This window comes from Saimiri boliviensis, chromosome 12, assembly GCF_048565385.1.
Source record: "Saimiri boliviensis isolate mSaiBol1 chromosome 12, mSaiBol1.pri, whole genome shotgun sequence".
NCBI classification, from domain to species: Eukaryota; Metazoa; Chordata; class Mammalia; order Primates; family Cebidae; genus Saimiri; species Saimiri boliviensis.
The window spans coordinates 69,275,293-69,285,636 of record NC_133460.1 but is presented as its reverse complement, the minus strand read 5'-3'; the positions used below and the strand labels follow the sequence as shown (position 1 = coordinate 69,285,636).

Here is a 10,344-nt window from a genome sequence, read left to right as displayed (position 1 = left end):
TTCATCCCTGGTTTTTGTTTATCTGAAAACCCAGATTATGACTAAAATGTTCACCTAGGTCTTCTTTAGGTCAGTACCTATAGGTAACTATGCCTATATGGGACTTTTTTACTTCCAGAGTGGTAACAGCAGCATTTGCAAGGACCAGTTATATTAGGAAATAGAATTTATTAAAGGTTTATGCTGAGCTAGGCACTGTGATGTTTAGTCTCCATGTGTTAAGATGTTTAATCCTCACAACAACATTATAACTTAGCATGTTTTACAGGTTGACAATCAAGTCACAACTAAGTAACTTACTTATCTCACACATTTTAAATGTATCATAGTCAAGATTTTATCTGAAGAAGAAAGATAACAGATGACTCTACTAATATACTGAAAATTAAGCCATATACAGTTTGTCATATGATTAAGAAAAATATAACAGTAAATATTAAGGGAAACTACAATATTTAGCAAGTATAGGGAAAAAGTAGATTTTGAGCTAGTCTAGTCAAGCTTATGGTTTCTGCTCCTACAGTTTCTTTCCAATGGATCCCTTATGTTTCTAAAATAAACTCTTGAAATTCCCACATTTATGTCTCCAGCTAGGAATTCTTTCCTAAACGTCAGAGGCATGTATCCAAATGCCACCCCAGTTCCTCCACGTGTAGCCTCTAATAGTAATATCAGATTTATTATCTCATCAGAACTTGCAATTTCCCCTTTTACTGTCTTGCTTATATCAGTAAAACACAACTCAGTCTTTCTAATTGCTCAAACTTGAAGTCATATTTGAGCTTCCTCTCTTCCACAGGCCCCATTTTGTCAGTTGAATTCCCACCTTCTGGAGTTCCTAAAATAGCCAAAAATGCTTTTTCAGATCTGGACTCTATTACTGCTCATTCTCTGACCATGATTTCGTACTCTCTCTGATTCCACACAGATACAGTGGTTCTTTGTTGTTTATTCAATACTCCAAGAAAGTATCCATTCTAGGATATCTACATTTCATTCTCCCTCTGTTTGGAGAACATTTTTCTTGTAAAAGTTCCACTCACTTTCTTCCATCACATTTTGCACAACGTTACATCATGTGAAAACTTACTCTGAATAAGGTGCTGAAAATTGCAGTGCTTAATGTGTAACTCTTCCCATATCTTTCTTTAATTTTCTCTACAGAAATTAATACAAGCTGACTTACAATATATTTAAGGTACTCGTTTGTTTATTTGATATTTTTATTTTTTCTTTTACATCTAGAAAAATTTAGGCTCCATGAGGGAAAATAATAATGTCCAGTTTTTCTATAGAAATACGTGTCTTCTAGCTACAAGTCTCCCTCTAACTATGACTTTAGCAAAGTCTACAAGTTGTGACATGTAACATCTTGATTATTACTCATTCTATATATTTTCTGGCACAGAACACGGTCAATTTTGGTAAATGTTTTAGAGCAAAATCGATTTTCTATAGGTTATACAGTTTTTAATACAATGTGCTACGTAAATTAGGTTTATGATTTTTAAAAAAACCGTAAAGTTAAAATGCTCTGTGAAAATACTGACAATACATAATATTTATCTATTTTTTTTTCTTGTTTGCCTCTTACATTTTGAATCTATACTGTAAAGCAAATGGGAATTTAAATTCAGGGTTGTTACATTTTAATACATTGGTCACTTATTACTTAAACTGGAGACAAGCATATTTATTTGTCTCCAGTTTTGCTTATTGTCTTAAAGTCTGTTTAGTCAGAAGTCAGTATAGCTACCCTTGTTTAGTGTTTGCATGATATGACTCTTTCCAGGCTTTTACTTTCGATCTTTTGTAGCCTTAGAAGTTTCCTGGACATAGCATGTAATAGGCTCATTAAAACTAAAAAGGACAAAATTTGATGTAATTACTAATATGTTTGGGTTTAAATTAATCATTTTAAATTTGTTCTGCCTGTTACATCTATCTTTCTTTCTTCCTTCTTTTTCTTTCTTTCTTTCATTTTTTTTTTTTTTTTGTCTTCCTTAAGGTAAGATGCTCTTTTATTGTTTTCTTCTTCATTTTCTTGTCAGCTTTACAGTTATTTATTGTTTGGAGTTTTTTATTACACTAGGACTTACAACCCCATTTTTTAAACTATAAATTAAAGCTTTTAATATTTCTCACAAAATGCTTTCATGTAAAGTCCAAGAAGGTGAAAGTAATCGGTCTCAGTAATCGACACAGCAAATTTTTGTTTCTCTGCTAGTAGTGAAGGCAAACATTACTTTTATATTAAGATTCAGATCTTTACCATTTTTATGAATCATCTGGTTGAAAAGTATTGCCATCTGTGTGCTTCTTAGAATTAAATTTTCTTTAAGAATTTTCTCATAATGAAATTAATTTGAGAATATTAATTCATCCCCAGACAAAAACTTTACTTACATATTTCTAGTCTGTAAAATGTTTTTAATACATATATGACAAATGACATCCTACTGGATCTTTTTTCCTTCCCATTTAGATAAATATGTGCTCAAAGCAGGTGGCACAATCCACTTATCAGCGTTTGGCATACCAGGTAGGCAGTGAGAAATTTTGAGGGTTATTGAATGGAATAGGGCAATTTTCATTCTGGCACTTAGGGAATTAGCTATGTAATTCCCATTAATTTTAATGGGAGTAGTGTGTATAATCCATAAAAATATAATGTATCTTTCTTGGAAATTTTTATACTGGATCAGCACAAAATTGTATCACACAGGTGTTTAATTGGTGATGGATATAATATCAGAGATGAATGCATTAGGATCAGAGAATAAAAAATCAATTACTCACAAAGTTAGGAACTTCTGAAATATAAAATGGTTGTGTCTCATTTGGCACAGATTTGAAATTTGTTAGAGAACCAGAGACGACTATCAAGTGAAACTAATCTGCATATTATTTAGTGGGTTGGGTGTAGATACCTCTCTTTTTATACTTAGCAATCGTTTGGGGAAACATGTAAAAATGTCCATTGTCAGTATTTTGGCACATACATGATTCAATTTCCATAATAGTTAATTTCAGTTAACCTTATAGAGCCAAAAAAGCTGTCTCTCATTTTAATTTCTTACATTTCAACGCAAAACTTTTTTCATCATTTTGTCAAAAATAAAATATTCCCCATATACCTAGGGACATTATTTAGGGAAACTGAATGAATTGCTACTTACATATGGTATTCAGTGAAATAGCAGGGTCATTATTTTACAGGACTTAAAAAGGCTAAGAAACTAGAGCTGCCTAACAGGTTATATTTCTCTATTAATCTTTATTCAGTGATTTTTCTCTCATTTCTAGTCAAAGGAATTATGTAGACATCGGTATGTTATGTGATACTATATCCTAGCTACTCTAGGTAGAAGCTTTTAATCAAGCGTTATTTTATTTTACAACAGAGTAACAAGGTGTATTGTAGTGAATTTATTTCTCATTCTGTCATATGACAAGTAGAATAGAAACTTTATGAGAAATTAAATGATATTGCATTGTTTATTTTTTTATTTGTATTGGCAGTTACACTTATGATTTAAAAACATAAACATAATCACAAACAACCATTTAAAACAATTACGTGAATATTACACAATGTGCATTGGAAATGTGGAATACCAATTTGTGTTTTAAGCTAATCTTATTGATTCTAGTACGTGTTTTCCTCTTTAAAATATTTTATGGGTATGCACTCTGTGGTTAAAAAAATCTCTATAGTCCTGCAGATTTTCTGTACAGATGCAGATCTCCCGTAGCAAAGACAATTTTTTTATCAGACTACTTCCATTTTCAGGCCCTCTGAGAAGCATCTCAAAACATGTCAAAGAAGTATATTAGGACATCAAATATTTTGGCTTCCTTCATTCCCCCCCCTTTGAAAATTTCTTTCAGAAAATTTCACATTTTTAAGGCCCAGTTGATACCTTTGGAAAATTTGAGTTAGAGGTTATGAGATAATAGACACAAATGAGAGAAAAACAAATTGAAATAAGTAGAAAAGAACAAATTTCAATGCTTTTAGTCATATCTTCTTGAATCAGTCTCTCAGTTCCAAGAATGGATTCATTTGGTTAAACAGTGTTTCCCATTCCAGGAGGTAGCATTCCAGATGGGCTTTCAGAGCTAGGCTTCTATGTAGAATGAGCACACCCAGAGATTTAGTAAGAGGCATATCATATCTTTGGAAATAAAACAAAGATTAATGTCTAGAGTAGTCTGTAAGCTAGTTTCTCTGGAGGCTTTAAAGCATCTTCAAATTGCAATAGAAATCTAACCAGATTTTTCTGGATTGTGGTTTAAATGCAGGTACTCAAGTGAACTTTCTAAGTAGTTCCCACATACATCGAAAGTCATGAAGATTGTTTATCTGTAAGTTGCTATGTCGATTTTCTCCAAAGTTTAAATTGGCTAGCTTCAGTTTGAAGATCTTCAAGAAAAGCACAGTTTTAATTTCTAGTGATTCCAGGAAGAAAAATGAGAGGAATTTTAGAAAACTTTAGTTTTGAGACTATTTGGAAAGAATTCAGAATTTAGCTCAGATTTTAGCAAATAATAAAAACTCAAAAAGAGTAAGTGCTAGAATCTAATAACAAGTGTATTATAGTTTATTTGTTTGAGATAGAGCTTTTCTCTCTTTTGTTCCCTATTTCTACCAAGAAGAAGTCATTGTAAGATCAACTTATTTACAAGAAAAGTTTTAGTCTTACTATGAATTGGTGTGATTATTTGCATAAAGTGCAAAATGGATAGTGATTGGCCATATAGGATATTTTAAAATTGGCTTTGTGGAATATTTTCATAAGAAATCTCACATAAGACTTTTTTGCCATTTTTATTTTATTTTTATGTATTTAGGGTGTACAGGTACAGTTTTGTTACATGGATATAATGCACAGTGGTAAAGTCTGAGCTTTTAGTGCACCCATCACTCCAGTAGTGAATACTGTATCCAATAGGTATTTATTCAACCATTACTCCTCTCCCTTTGGAGTCTCCAATGTCTATTATTCCCTTCTGTATTTCCTTGTGTACCCATTGCTTAGCTATCAGTTGTGAGTGAGAACATGTGACATTTGACTTTCTGTTTCCAAGTTATTTAACCTAGGCTAATGGCCTGCAGCTTCATCCATGTTTCTGCAAAAGACCTGGTTTCATTATTTCTTATGGCTGTGTGCTATTCAGTATTATATGTATACTACGTTTTCTTTATCCAGTCATTCATTGATAGACACTTAGGTTGATCCACGACTTTGCTCTTATAATTAGTGTTGCAATAAAATATACAAGTGTAGGAGCAAACTTAAATCCAACCATATTAATAATAACTTTAAATCTGAATGCATTAAACACTTCAACAAGAAATCAGGGTTTTTCAGACAGGATAATAAATAAAGTTTCAACTATAGGTTGTCTATCAGTCACATGCTTAAAATCCAAAGAAGCAAATGATTTATAGCAAAGAGATGAAATAAGATGCCATACAGCAGTCATTGTCAGAAAACTTGTGTGGCTTTAATAATATCAGAAAAAAAAATATACTTTAAACCATAGATGTTAATACAGTAAAAGAGAACTATGTTATATTAATAAAAGAGTCAAAGGTTAATACAGTTAAAGAGGACTACATTATACTAATAAAACATTAATGAATGAAGTAGATATAACCAGTAAAAACACATATGCACCTAATAACAATACATCAAATTCTGTAAAGCAGAAACTGACAGAAATAGATAAAAATATAATTCAGTGATAATACTTCAATACATTTGTTTCAATAATGGATAGAATAAGTGGGCAGAAGATCAACCAAAAAATTGAAAATTTGAATAATATCAGGGTAGTAACCTGACATGTATGAAATACTCCAGTCAAAAACAGCAAAATAAGTATTCTTCTCAACTTCACATTGAACATTTTACAGGTAGTTCAATGTGCTAGATCACAAAACAAGCATCAGTAAATTTAAAATGATTGAGATCATGCAAAGTATGTCCTCTGTCCAAAATGGAATTAAAATAGTAATCAAGAAGAGAAGGAAGCTGGAAATACACAAATATGTAAAAATTAAACAACAAACTCCTAAACAACTAATGGGTTAAAGAAAATATCACAAGCAAAAACAACTAGAAAACATTTTGAGCTGAATAAAAATGAAAATACAGCTTATCAAAATGTATGGCATACAGCTAAAGCAGTGCTGAGAAGACATTTATAGCTATAAACTCATGTTAGGAAAAAAACATGTATCACAAATCTATAACCTAACCTTTCACCTTAGGAAACTACAAAAAGAAGAGCAAAAGATAGCCAAAAAAGTTAAGGTAAAAAATACATTCCAGCTTTGCACAGTGGCAGTATCGTAGCCAATGAGGTTTATCCGAGGTGCGATTATTGCTAATTGAAAACTTTTCCCAATACCCTGCCACGACAACTTGAAATATAGTTGGCGCTGGCAATTTTTGGCAGTCTCTACGGAGACTGAATCATTAAAAAAAAAATACATTCTATTATGGCTATTTTTATGTGTCAACTTGAGTAAGCAACATGATGTCCAGATATTTGTTCAAATATTATTCTGTGTTTGCCTATGAATTTGTTGTTGGATGAGATAAGTATTTGAATTGGTAGACTGAGTGAAACAGTATGTCCTCCCTAATAAGGGTGGTCCCCATCTTCTCAATGTGAAGCGCTTGTTTGAAAAAAACGGCTGAATTTCTCAATAATAAGAGGCAGTTCCATCTGTCTGATTGCTTGGGGCTGAAACATTGGTCCCTTCTAGCCTTCAGACTGAAATCAAAACTTTCATATTCCTTGGGTCCCAAAGGAATGCTGTCTGTTTTTGGGCTACAGCTTATACCATTGTCTCCACTGGTTCTTTGGTCCTCAGGCATGGAATAGAACTAAACTCTGGCATTCCTGGGTCTTCAGCTTGTCAACTTCAGATCTTGAGACTTCTCAGCCTCCATAATCACATAAGACAATTTCTCATAATAGATTTCTTTACACACACACACACACACACACACACACACACACACACACCCCTACCCTTTAGTGGTTCAATTTCTCTGTAGAACCCTAATTCAGATTTTGGCACTGAGAAGTGGAATGTTGACATAACAAAGATGTTATGTGAAAGCAGCTTTAGAAACTGGTAAATGGGTGAAGACTGAGAGAGTTTTGAGGTCCACGTTAGAAATATGAATTTTAAGGGTGATTCTACTGAGATCTCAGACAAAAATGAGTCATACATTATAATAAACTAAAACAAAAGTGATCCTTATTAAAAATATATAGCAGAGAACTTGGTTGAACTTTTATCTGTTTTTTTTTTTTTTTTTTTTTTTTTTTTTGTGTGTGTGTGTGTGTGTGTGTGTGTGTGTGTGTGAAAGGTAGAACTGGCTAGCAATGAAATCAGATATTTAGCTGAGGAGATTTTTTTCAGCAATGTATTGAAAGAGTGACTTGGTTCTTTCTGACTGCATATAGGGAAAAATGTAATTGGAGAGATATGAACTAAAGAAAGAATTGCTAAGAAAAAGGGAATCAGAATTTAAAGTGTTGGTAAATTCTCAGCCTAATTTTATGGTGAGGGGGAAAAAAAGCATGTTTTGAAGAGACCCCCAAAGGTGTGGCTGGATTATCACTCAATGAAGAACTAATGGGGTTATATCAACAGAAACACTGTGAGTTTAAACTGAAGTGGATAAAAACAGGATAATAGGAATAAAGGTTGTCAGATTTCTGGAATTTGAAGGTTAAGGTGATAGAGTTATTTAGCTACAAGCATGGATTTTTTTTTTTTTTTTTTTTTTTTTTTTTTTTGAGACGGAGTTTCGCTCTTGTTACCCAGGCTGGAGTGCAATGGCGTGATCTCGGCCCACCGCAACCTCCGCCTCCTGGGCTCAGGCAATTCTCCTGCCTCAACCTCCTAAGTAGCTGGGATTACAGGCACGCGCCACCACGCCCAGCTAGTTTTTTTGTATTTTTAGTAGAGACGGGGTTTCACATGTTGACCAGGATGGTCTTGATCTCTCGACCTCGTGATCCACCCGCCTCGGCCTCCCAAAGTGCTGGGATTACAGGCTTGAGCCACCGCGCCCGGCCGATATTTTTTAAGTAGAGGAAAAAGTGTCCCCACGGGCAATTCAGAGATTATCAGGGCCACCACCTTGGTTTCAAGTGGCCGGACAGACTCTCTCTGAAGCTTTGGGGTTTTGACTGCTTGACAGACCCTTGGGTGTGGGACACTGGTCTGCCAGAGATGCATGGATGTGACTTCTGCCTTGTGTTATGGAGGGGACACTGGCCTTAAAGGGCAGAGCATCAAACCAAAGAAAATTACATTCAAGGCTTCAGATGTAATGGAATTTGCCTTGCTAGGTTTCTGACTTGCTTGGGAACGGTCACCTCTTTCTTGCTTCTGATTTATTTCTTTGGGAATGGGAATGTCCATCTTAGGTCTGTCCACCATTGTATTTTAGCAGTACATAACTTATTTTAGCAGCACATAACTCGTGTCACGGTTCACAGCTGGAGAAGAATTCTGCCTCAGGATCAATTGTACCTCAAATCTCTCCAATGTCTAATTTAGGTGTTGTTTAGATGAAACTTTGGACTTTAGACTTTAGAGCTGATATAGAGTAAGTTAAGCTTTTTGGGCTGTTGGAAAATTTGCATATAAAAAGAACACAATTTTGGAGGTTCTAATGCTGGAATTCACTGTACTGAGTTGTTTATCCACAAAAATATTCTATGTTGAAGCCCTAAATCTCACATTACTATGTTAGAGATGGGCCTTTAATGAAGTAATTAAGGTTAAATGAGGTTATAAATGTGGGGTCCTAATCTTACAGTGTTGGTGGCTTTATTTATTTACTTTTATTTTTATTTATTTGAGACAGAGTCTCCTGGGCTAGGGTGTAGTGGTGCAATCTGGCTCACTGCAATCCCTACCTCCCAAGTTCAAGCTATTCTCATGACTCAGTCTCTCACATAGCTGGGTTTACAGGCATGCACTACCATACCTGGCTAATTTTTCTATTTTTTGTAGAAACAGGGTTTCACCATGTTGGTCAAGCTGGTCTCCAACTCGTGGCCTCATATATTTTGCCCACCTGGGCCGCCCAAAGTGCTGGGATTACAGGTGTGAGCCACTGTACCAGCCATGGTGGCTTAACAAGAAAAGAAAAAAAGGGAGAACTTTCTCTTCATGTGCATGCATTTGAGAAAAAGCCTTGGGGGCACACAGAGTAGCCAGAAAAGGACTAAGCCAGGTAGTGAGCTCTCATCAGAACCCAACCTTGCTGGACCTCTGATCTCAGACTTCTATCCTCTAAAATTGTGAAAACCAAATTTTTGTTGTTTATCAATGGTATATATATATTTTTAAAGGCAGCTCAAGTCATACCATATTTGATGTCATTCCCATTTTTTTGTTTTGTTTTGCTCACAGCCATCTGCTGGAATCAGGATTGTCTCTTTAAATATTAGCTTATTTTGTGAACCTAGACAATCTAAAAATATTTTGTTAATGTTAGACCAGCTTGACAGCTCCTCGAGGCAACTCCTAGATTTAATTACTGAAGGTTCTTTTGATTTTTAGTATGAACACAAAGTTCTACCTATTTGTGTTGCTTTGGAATTTATGAAAGAAGTTTACTCCAATGTTCCTCTGATATCTTTTCCCATATCACAATTAATTCAGATGTCTGGATGAGTTGATATTTTCCTTTTTGTTAGTTTAAGAGGGCACTGTAAAATATATTGCCTTGAATGTCTCACCAATGATGGCCTGCTTTAACTCTTTTTTTCTTCTGGGAAAACTATTGGTATAGTAATATTATCTGTGGGACACTTGTATCCTTAAAACTCAAGAAAGTTACAGCAATATAGCCTTTAATGTGGTTTTACAAAATCATTAGTTTCCCCTTTGTCTCTTGATTTCATTAGAAAAGCAATGCCTATACCACCTCGTCAAGTAAAATTTCTTAAATTTAGGCATATACAACCTCTTCTTTCTGAGAACATACAAAAATATAGGGAAGAAGTAGGATATAAAGCCTACTTGTTTAGCTTTAGAAAAGGATTGAGATGGTGATTACAGAGCATTAACACAGAGTTAATGTGAATAACTCAGACCTAATTAGAATAGAAAAGCTAGAACAAGGTGAAAGACATTTGAATGTGATACTATGTAAGTTATAAATTCTTTAATGAGACATGCATTTTGTTCTTTGTCATTTTTTGCTTTTAATAAAGGTAAGTCATACTAATAACCCACTAAAAGCCTTCTTGACTTATGAAAATATATGTGTGACTTTTTAGGGTCTAAAAATGCAG

General features: G+C 34.2%; 1 non-coding gene across 1 annotated transcript; it reads left to right on the top strand.

Annotated features, from left to right (window-relative positions):
- The first annotated feature begins 6,339 nt into the window (after positions 1-6,339).
- LOC120362600 (U4 spliceosomal RNA) lies at positions 6,340-6,480 on the top strand. Its single transcript, XR_005578453.1, has one exon. It is a non-coding gene; the product is annotated as a U4 spliceosomal RNA (small nuclear RNA).
- The last annotated feature ends 3,864 nt before the right edge of the window (positions 6,481-10,344 follow it).